Raw genomic sequence first — 10,901 nt, 5'->3', positions numbered from 1 at the left:
TACCTTCTACTATAGCGTCGGACCGACCAAAGCCTTCTGACTGGATTTGGTATACGGAAGCTGAAAGAATCACGTCGTATACATACATATATGCATGTATCTATGTCTGTACGTCTTTGTATCTGTGTATCGATTTCTTCGGCTAAAGGCGGTGCTCCAGCATCGTCGCAGTCAAATGATTGAAACAAATAAAAGAGTAAGAACTTTGTCCGACGCATTAACGATTCTGCTTGCGTGCCGCCTAAAAAGCATACGTAATTATGATGCCAGGAATACCTATTTACCAAGCATTTACTCCTTTCCTCTTTGTAAATTATTAGTCGCTAGCTAATAACTGTGCCATGTTTTATATAACATGATAGAATGTTATAAACGACAACAACTGCAGCGTGGAAGGTGTTTATAAGCCATTTAAAAACACAAAAACCGTTAGATTAACTTGAACATTTAAATTTAATTTGTCAAAATATTTTTGTCGCTTTGAGACCGCGACCTGTTCACTGACAAAATTCCGTGCTGCATCAAAATTTTGTCAGTGAACAGGTCGTGGTTTGAAAGCCCCATTAGTATTTTGACAAATTAAATTTAAATGTTGAAGTGAATCTAACGGTTTTTGTGACACGCTGCAATTGTTTTTGTTTCAGCACACGATCTCAGATCAGGTCACTTGCTATGCAAGTACATCTCCGTAATACAATATTATAGTTATATGTAATTTATAGTTACATATTATTCCAGTGATCTGTCTTTTGTTTATTGACTTATGATGGTAATCGTTGCTAATTGTTTCTCGAATAAATATATTTTTGACAAAATGGATCCCTGTCATTTTTTATTTCCAATATTAACGGATCCCAGGGTGGTTAGCCGGCATAACCGTGAACACGCCGGGCAGAATGCTTAGAGGCATTTCGCCCATCTTTACGTTCTGATTGCAAATTCCGCCAAGATCGACTTTACTTTCCATCTGTTTCGGGGTCGATAAAATGAGTACTAGTCGAACATTGTAATCAACTTACACCACTCCTTGAAATTACTGGCCTTGTGCCAAAATTTGAAACCGACATTAACACATAAAGCGCGACAGGCCACGATCGTGGTCCAGATAGATGCATTTAATTTATGGGCGTTTGTTGGGATCTAATGTCACTCAAATGCTCCGATACCCCGCTCCCGCTGAATGCAAGAGGACTAATAGTTCAACTAATGACTTTTTAGATAATATAAAACTTGCCACCATTATATACTAAGAAGATATTTTAAGTATTTTTTTAAAATTTTTTATGTGTGCATGGTAGTCTCATTTTTCATAAAATGTGCTTAGCAGTCCATGCGATGTAAGCGCAAATCCCAGCGCTTTATGGGTTAACTGATTCTTCGTTTGGTCGCCATTTGCTTACAACAAAAGTGGTTACTTCGGAAAGGAAAACAACAACAGCAATTAAAATAACTCTATTATCTGATGCCTCTTATCTAATACGTGATCCTATGTTGTATGTAAAACCTTGGTTCCAACTTGGTAGTGCACTCATAACTGTACACAGCATTGCATTCTCAGACCTAAAACAAAAAGAATGTTAAATAACCATTGCAAAAACACCTGAAGTTTGCTTCTACATATGTTCGCGTTAGACTGATGACGTCACCTGAATCAAATGCTAAGTCAAAGTAACACAACTGATTGAAACGCTGGTCGATGCCCCCTTTACCTCTCCTCTTAAAATTTATGGCTTCGTGCCATAAATTTTCAGAAATAATGAATCGGAATTTATTATTTCTAAGAATTAACGCGCTTTTTGTCCCCGCCCCAAAGTTCTACATCAGGAACAATGTCATTCACAAAATGCCAAATTTGCCTCGCTTAAGATTAACAGAAAGCGATCGCACTCCAATAACGAATCAAATAAGTAAGGCGTCAGAATTCTCTCGGTGTAGTGATCTTCCAATTTTCAGGCGCTGATCGGAATGGTAAACACAGAAACCGAACAAGCCATGTACGTACGTCATTGATATATTTCTTTTTTCAGTAAAGAACTTTGTATTTCATTGAAAAAGATATCTGAGAAAAAAAAAAAACAAGAAAAAAAAACGAAAAAGAAAAATTCAAAGGTAAGCGAAGCGCGAGACATTATTACAGCCTTAAGCGATGTTTATGCCAAATCTTGTAATAAAATATAAATAAATCAAATAATTCTTTAAGTAGACTTCTAAATTTGGAAAACATTTCATGTGACTTTCCATTATCAGACAGTAAAATTGGTTCACAGAATCTTGTTATTTATTACTCAGAGCAAGGAGATTGATTGCTTTTCAAATGTTCCCAGAGTTACAAAAGTTCTTCATTCTAGATTTTTATTCTACATCTGGATTTGTGACTTGATAAATACATTTCTTTTCAATGTCTTTCGAAGAAAACAACTTCAAAATAAACGAACAAATTCAAATATTTGATCATTTTTTTTTTTTTTTTGGTTCATGAATTTTTACCAAAACGAAGAACTTATTATCTATAGTGACCAGAGATGCTTCGGGTTAGATTTTTTGACAGTTGCTTTGTGTTTAGATAGAGTTCTAATTAATGGTAGAACCACACAGGTTATCATTCTTATGATTTAGTTTCCAAATTCCTTATGGTTACTGCAACAATGAATATGATCTTTGGGTTTCTAGTCAATGTCTGCTAAGGAAGATGCATCATCTAAATTGATGAACACGTACTCATAGGATGCAGTTGAGTGCAAAATAACAATTATTATTTGAAACTTCTCACTAGGACCATTACTAGAGACCAAAATTTCTGTAGTACTGGTCTCACAGAAAGACCGTTATTAGAGACCAAAATATCTGTGAAACTTGTCTCACAGAAAGGCCGTTATTAGAGACCAAAATGTCTGCAGTGCTGGTCTCACTGAAGGACGATTATTAGAGACCAAAATGCCACAGAAAGACCATTAATAGAGACCAAAATTTCTGTAGTATTGGTCTCACAGACCGACCACTATTAGAGACCAAAGCGCCTGTAGAACTGGTCTCGTAATACGACCATTATTCCTCCTTCTGTTTTACTCATTTCTGAAAGCAGCCCACAAACTTTCTGACTGTATTCTTCATTTTGATCATTGTTATCTGAAAAACTAATTTAGCACCTATTTTTATAGCTAACCATCTCTGTTTAGAAGATTTTTTTTCAGCATAAGAACATGTTGGGCACCTGATATGCAAAATGCACTTCACAACTGATTAACGAGCGCCGTGTTTAGATAATACATCAGAAACAAGGAATACCCACCCCACCATTACATAAAAGCAGGAAACATGTGTGTAGAGGCGCCTTCGTTAGCTCATCCTGTTTCTACGCAACTTCGAAAAGGAACAAATTAAACTAGGTGTTCCCAAGCAACCCCAAGCTGTTCTTTCAACAGTACGTCAATAGCTCCCTTTTACTGTGTACATAGATAAGGGTATATTAAATATGTTTAAGACATCTTTTACCATTTCTGATGGTGGAGGTGGGGTGGGAAGGAAGGGGAAGAATTTTTTTTTTTTTGCGGTTGCGGCATTCAAGAAGTTTTCAGTTTTATTTCACTCCATAATTCTGTCAGGAAACTGTTAGAATGCATCTAACTCTGTTACGCTGTTTTTATTAGCTTCAAATTGACAAGATGTGAAAGAAATTTAACTGACTGGTTTCCCGGAATCCGTTATGTCAGCAAATGATAACATGATGACAGTGTGTCAAAGAAATGTTAACCGATTACGATTTTATCAGTAATTCGTTGTTAATATTTGTTATGTATCACCAAAATTTGGGTCAACTTACTCTCTGAAATGGTGCTATGGAATTATCATTAAATTTTAGTGCTACGTTCACTGTCTCTACAGAAACTTTTCAAAGTAGCATTCCCTGACGATCCCCTTGTCGCTAAGATTCTTTCTGCAAATTCTCTCGACTGAATTTAATTTTACCGCCTCATTTCACAGGGAAAGATAACTTGCCGTTACACGAAAGTGATTATAGGCACAGGCATGGCTGCGTAGTACGAAGTTTGCTTACCAACAAACTGGTTCCGGGTTCAGTTCAACTGCGTAGCACCTTGGGCAAGTGTTTTCAACTATAGCCTCGGGCCAACCAAAGCCTTATGAATGGATTTGGTAGACGGAAACTGAAAGACGCCCGCCGTATATATATATATATATATATATATATATATTAAATGTGGGTGTGTGTTTGTTCCCCCTTCCCACTTGATAACCAGTGTTATTGTTTACGTTCCCGTAACGTAGCGGTTCGGCAAAAGGCATCGATAGAATAAGTACCAAGCTTTAGAATTAAAAAAAAAACAAGAAATAAGTACCGAGGTCGATTCATTGGACTAAAAAATTTTCAAGGCTGTGCTCCAGCATGGCTGCAGTCTAATGACTAATACCAGCTAGCTTGGTAACATGTTTTCACCAATTTTTTTAGGGGCCTGTATGGTCTTGAGCAGACATAGTCATTCACTTGGTTCTCCTTTTCTTTGACTTTGTAGAACGTTTAGGATGTAACAGCCGAGTAGAATGGAGCAATAAGAAATGAAGTGCCTTGCTCAAGGACATAATACACCGCTAAGTGCATGAATTGAACCCACGATCATATGATGGCGAATCAAACTTTCGCGGTCAGAATAAAGATCAGTCGAAATTGATTTTCATACACCTGAAAGTAGAAGGCAGATTAATAGATGTGGTAGATTTAATCTACCTCGGTATATTACTGGTATTTGCTTTATGTACCTTCGGAAGGACGGGAGTGGGGTGGAGAAAAGATAATCTTAACAGGATTCGAACTTAGAACGTAAGGAAGTGTACCTAAATACCACAATACGTAAGTCTTTACCTATTTCTGTCATTCTGTTACTCCACTTCATTCTTATATGCCTTATAATCCTTTCTACTAAAGACACAAGGCCTGAAATTTCTGGGAAGAGGTATTGTCGATTATATAGACCCCAGAACTCAACTGATACTTATTTTATCGACCCCGAAAGGATGAAAGACAAAGTCGGCCTCGGTGGAATTTGAACTCAGAACGATAAGTCAGGCCAAAATACTACTAAGCTCTTTGTCCAGTGTGCTAAAGATCGCCATAAAAAATAACAGTCAAATTCTAATCAATAAAATTCATTAAAACAATATATATTTTTTAGACAGGTGGAGGTGAAAGAGTGTTATAGTTGAAATTTATAGAAAAACAAAAGCCGAAGACAGGTGTATGAACAACAAACAAATGTATTAGTTTGACGCTCGGGAAAATGAAAAAGTCTTTTACGTTTCGAGCCTACGCTGTTCAACAGAAAGGAATAAGAGAAAATAAACAGAGAGAACAAAAAAAAAACAAAAAAAAAACTTGTGGATTTAGTGGTCAAGCATGGCGACTGCTATGGAGTTTTATTGTCAATTTCACCAACACCAGTATTTAGCTGGTACGTTCTTATTTTTCGATAGAGAGTCATGAAAGTGAAAGTCGATCCTGACCGTTTTTGAACTCAGAAGGTAAGGATAGGTATCTACATACTGCAACGCATTTTGCAGGAAACACTATGAATTCTATTCTCAATTAGATATGCGTCACTGAATATGTACGGTTGAATAACAAAGATTTACGAAGAAAAAACTGTTTTGCATTCACAGAACTAAACAAATTTATGTAAACACACGTGGTTCTTCGTAAACTGTATTTATTATTTTAAATAATATTATTCCTTTCATCCTCTCGGAGTCAATAAAATAAGTACTAGTTATGCATTGGGGCCGATGTAATCGACGAGCCCCTTCCCCCAAAAATTCAGGCTTTGCACCTATAATAGAAAGGATTATTTTAAATCATATTAAGGCGCTGAGCTGGTAGAGCCGTTAGGAGGCCGGACAAAATGCTTAACGGCATTTCGTCTGTCTTTAAATTCTGGGCTCAAATTCCACCGAGATCGACTTTGCTTTTTGTTATGTCTCAAGCTACTGCTATCTAGCACCTTCGGATGATCTTTACTCAACCGCTACTCGACGGCTACTCAACAGTCACTCAACTCCTCTACCACGGCCAGACTACCTCTATTTATATGTCTTGGGCGATCCTACTTCTTCGCTTGGGGGCATCGACATAACACTTTTCATCCCTTTGAGCGTCGATAAAATAAATACCAGTTGAGTACTGGGGTCAATGTAATCGACTTCCTCCACCCCTCAAAATCTACTAGCCTAGTGCTAAAATTTGAAACCATTATTTAAAATCATATTATATTATACATATCAAATTATTTTTTTATCACGAATTGTATTTTTTTAATTTTAAATTTTGATTTATATAGTTAACTTTTTAATGTTAATTTATATTGTTCCGGTGTTGAAAACTGAATATGAAAAGAAGGAAGGATGGTCACCGTTAGAACACTTCTGTTATCTTTAGTGTGAAGAATATCTCTTAATCCATAAAAAGACAGTTAGAAAATTTGAAAAAAAATCTGATCCCATGGAAATGCAAGTTGGTAGTCACGGGGGGAATGGTTTCGTTCTTATTAATGCGAATAAAATGTTCGTTTTTTTGGTGTTTTTCATGTTTTTTTTTGTTTTTTTTTCAAAAATGGCATTTCGTTCTTACAAATGTTTGTTAGATTAATAATTCTGATTTTTCGATACCTTACAGTTAAAATATGCATTCTTTTCGCGCATGTGCAAAGAACAAAAGTAAACCGGTCTGTTTTGTTTTTGTTTTAAAAAATTTCTATTTCGAGCCATTAAGTAGCAGAACATTAATTTCAAATTTTAGAACAAAGCTAGCAAGCTCGGTGGGAAGAGCAGGGGTTAAGTCGATTACATCGACCCCATTGTTCAATTGGTACTTATTTTTATCGACCCCGAAAGGATAAAATGCAAAGTCAACTTCGGCGGAATTTGAACTCAGCACGCAAAGACAGACGAAACACTGCTAAGCATTTTGCCCGGTGTGCTAACGATTCTGCCAGCTCGCCGCCTTAAAGTAGCAGCATAGTAACAAATGACAAGGCAAACATAAGCAATTTTGTATTTAGTGCATTCGTCAGACACAGCTGCATGTTATTGTAGTGTCTTACTCATGTAACCAGATTTCTAGTAATCGCATTGTCAGACATTATATACATCGTCTGCATGCCTGCTTTAACCGCAGTGTTGTCTTAGCCCAGATGATGCACCCACCCACCCACCCACTTCCTCATCTTGTTATCGTGATCATAGCAGCGTTTTATCACCTTTAATTAGAATTTTCCTACACAGGCGCAGGAGTAGCTGTGTGGTAAATAGCTTGCTTACCAGCTACATGGTTCCGGGTTCAGTTCCACTACGTGGCACCTTGGGCAAGTGTCTTCTACTATAGCCTCGAGCCGACCAAAGCCTTGTGAGTGGATTTAGTAGACGGAAACTGAAAGGAGCCCGTCGTATATATTTGTGTGTGTGTGTGTGTGCGTGTGCGTGCGTGTGTTTGTGTTTGTCCCACACCATCACTTGACAGCCAATGTTGGTGTGTTCACGTCCCGGTAACTTAGCGGTTCGGCAAAAGAACCGATAGAATAAGTACTAGGCTTACAAAGAATAAGTCCTGGGGTTGATCTGTTCGACTAAAGGCTTTGCTTTTCATCCTTTTGGGGTCGATGAAAATAAGTACTAGTTGAATACTGGGGTCGATGTAATCGATTCATCCCCTCCCCCAAATTGCTGCTCTTGCGGCGAAATTTGAAACCATAAGGCGGTAAGCTGGCAGAATCATTAGCACAATGGGCGAAATGGTTAGCGGTTGTTCGCCCATCGCTACGTTCTGAGTTCAAATTCCACCGGGGCCTTTCATCCTTTTGAAGTCGATGAAATAATACCAGCTGTGGACTGGGGTCGATGTAATCGACTATTCCCTCCCCCAAATTTCAGGCCTTGTGCCTTTAGTAGAAAGGATTAGCGAAGGCGGAGGTATTGTTTTCAGTCGTGTTTGTTTGTCTGTGGACAAGATATCTCAGGAACTGCTGGATGGATTCGGATGAAACTTTCAGGGATGTTTGGCCTTGTAACTGGCATGAACCGATTAGATTATGGAATCGATTCGGTACCGGACAAGGATTCTGGATTCTTTTCTTTTTTTTTCTTTTTTTTTTTCTACTTAATTTTTGAGAGTGGTTGTGTTCATTTTTAGTATTCTCGTTTGTGAGAGCAGTTGAGTTTATTTCAGATATTCTCATTTTAAAAATCATCTCTGGCTAATCGTTGAGAGGACGTTGGTGTTGCCCTGGCGGAGGTTTGCGCTCTCTGAGTGCTCTTGTTATTATTACTATCATCATTATCATCATCATTGTCTATAGTGGTAGCGGTGGTAGTGGTGGTACTAATAGTAGTAGTTCTCTCACATCACTGGAAACGATGTCTCCCAACTCAGTTATACAACATACCAAGCAACAATATCTGTTAATTCTTCTCCAGGGATTTTATATCAGCATTTTTTTTTTTTGGTTTCTGTTGGAATATGAAGAATTTGTAACCGGAACAGAAAGATATGAATAATAATAATAATAATTAATTAACCAAATATTTAGATATAGATATTTGCGTTCCATCCTGATAACCACACCAGTTATATACTGGGTCAATTTAATCAACCAGATTGATTCCTCCCCCACCTCTCTCTCTCTCTTCGTCCATTTGTTCCTCTGTCTGTCCATATGTGTGTCTATGTCTGTGGTGCTCTCTTCCTCTCCCTCTCCCCCCTCTCTCTCTCTCAGCAAACCTGTTATCATTTAGCCTTGTGCCAAGTCAAGTGAAATTTAATATGAAGGACGAAATCAACACATCAGAAAAATATTTATATTGTGTGTATGTGTGTGCTTGTGTGTGTGCTTATGTGTGTGTATGTGTATGCTTATGTGTGTGCGTGAGTGTATGTTGTTGTTGTTATTGTTGTTATTATCATATTATCATTGAATTAAATGGTTTTGTCGAACGGGTCTTCAGCCACTAACATGTCTTTACGCTCTCGCACGTTTCATCTGAATAATCTCCTTCATTTGCACTTTCTTTCTTCCTTCTTTTTCTTCTTTTCTTTCTTTCATTCCATTTATTTTCTTTCCTTCTTTCTTCTGCTTCTTCCTTCAGTGAATATTTATTTAGCAATCTTCATCAATGCCATGTGTTTTCTTGGAACGGTAATCATATTCTGGTTTCAATGCCAATGATTTCCTTCGGCCAATCTGAGAAAATAAGGAAGTAAAAAAAAAAAAAGAAAAAAATTATAGGTTTTTTTTTTCCATCGAAAATTCAATAAAAACAACTACAACAACAGCAGCAGCAACAGCAAAAGCAGCAACAAAAACAACTACATCAACCACATTGTTTCCTCCCCTCCCTCCCTCCCTCCCCTCTCCCCTCCCTCCCTCCCTCCCCTCTCCCCTCCCTCCCTCCCCTCCCTCTCTCTCTCCCCTCCCTCTCTCCCCCTCTCTCTCTTCCCTCCCTCTCTCCCCTCTCTCTCCCCTCCCTCTCTCTTTTTGTCCATTTGTTCCTCTGTCTGCCCATGTGTGTCTGTGTCTGTGGTGCTCTCTCTCTCTCTCTCTCCCCTCCCCCTCTCCCCTCCCCCTCTCCCCCTCCCTCTCCCCCCCCCCTCCCCCCCCTCCCCCTCTCTCTCCCCTCCTTCTCTCTCTCCCCTCCCTCTCTCTTTTTGTCCATTTGTTCCTCTGTCTGCCCATGTGTGTCTGTGTCTGTGGTGCTCTCTCTCTCTCTCTCTCTCTCTCTCCCTCTCTCCCTCTCTCCCTCCCTCCCTCCCTCCCTCCCTCGATATTCATATCAACAATAACAACAACAACAACAACGACAAAACAACAACAACAATAACAACACCAACAGTGAGATTACAAAATGACAAAAATGACATCATCATCATCATCATCAACAGCAACAACGACCAATTCTGACGAAATAACAACAACAATGGCAAAACAGCAATATATTCCTTTTTATTTCATTCTTCAAGACATAAAAAAGAAAAAAACAAAAGTTCAAAAACCCGACTAATTTTCCATTCATGTGGAATCAATTACCATATTGATGTTGCTTCATCATCGTCATCATCATCATCACCATTATCATCATTATTATCATCAATGTCCACGAATGTTTTTGTCCTTGTCATCATCATCATCATCATCTTCATCATCGTCGTCGTCATCATTGTCATCATCATCATCATCATCATCATCATCATCATCATCACCATCATCATTACCATCATCAACACCATCATCGGCATCAAATATTACCATCATTGTCGTCGTCATCATCATCATCACCAACCCCATCATCATCATCGTTCTCGTCATCATCATCAGCCTCACCACTGCCATCATCACCACCATCACAGTCATTGTCATCACCATCACTACCATTAACACTGACATTAAGTGACATCCGAAACTCGGAGTTTTATTTTGGCAACTGAATAATTGTCACATATTATATTACAGATATATACATACATACATATATATATATATATTGATTTTAATTGAGTTTTTACCTGTAATTTTTGAATTTTGTCCCTAATATTAATATATACATTTATATATATATGTATATATATATATATATATATATATATATATATATATATATATATATATATATATATATATATATATATTATATTACAGATATATATATATATATATATATATATATTATATTACAGATATATATATATATATATATATATATATATATGCATATATATATGTATATGTGTGTATATGTGTGTGTGTTTGTCTGTATGTATATACATATATATGTATGTATGTATTTATCTATCTATCTATCAATCTGTCTATATATCTGTCTATCTGTCTATCTGTCTATCTAGTTAT

This window comes from Octopus bimaculoides, chromosome Z (assembly GCF_046866305.1).
Source record: "Octopus bimaculoides isolate indiv1 chromosome Z, ASM4686630v1, whole genome shotgun sequence".
Lineage (NCBI taxonomy): Eukaryota > Metazoa > Mollusca > Cephalopoda > Octopoda > Octopodidae > Octopus > Octopus bimaculoides.
This window is presented reverse-complemented; position numbering follows the sequence as displayed.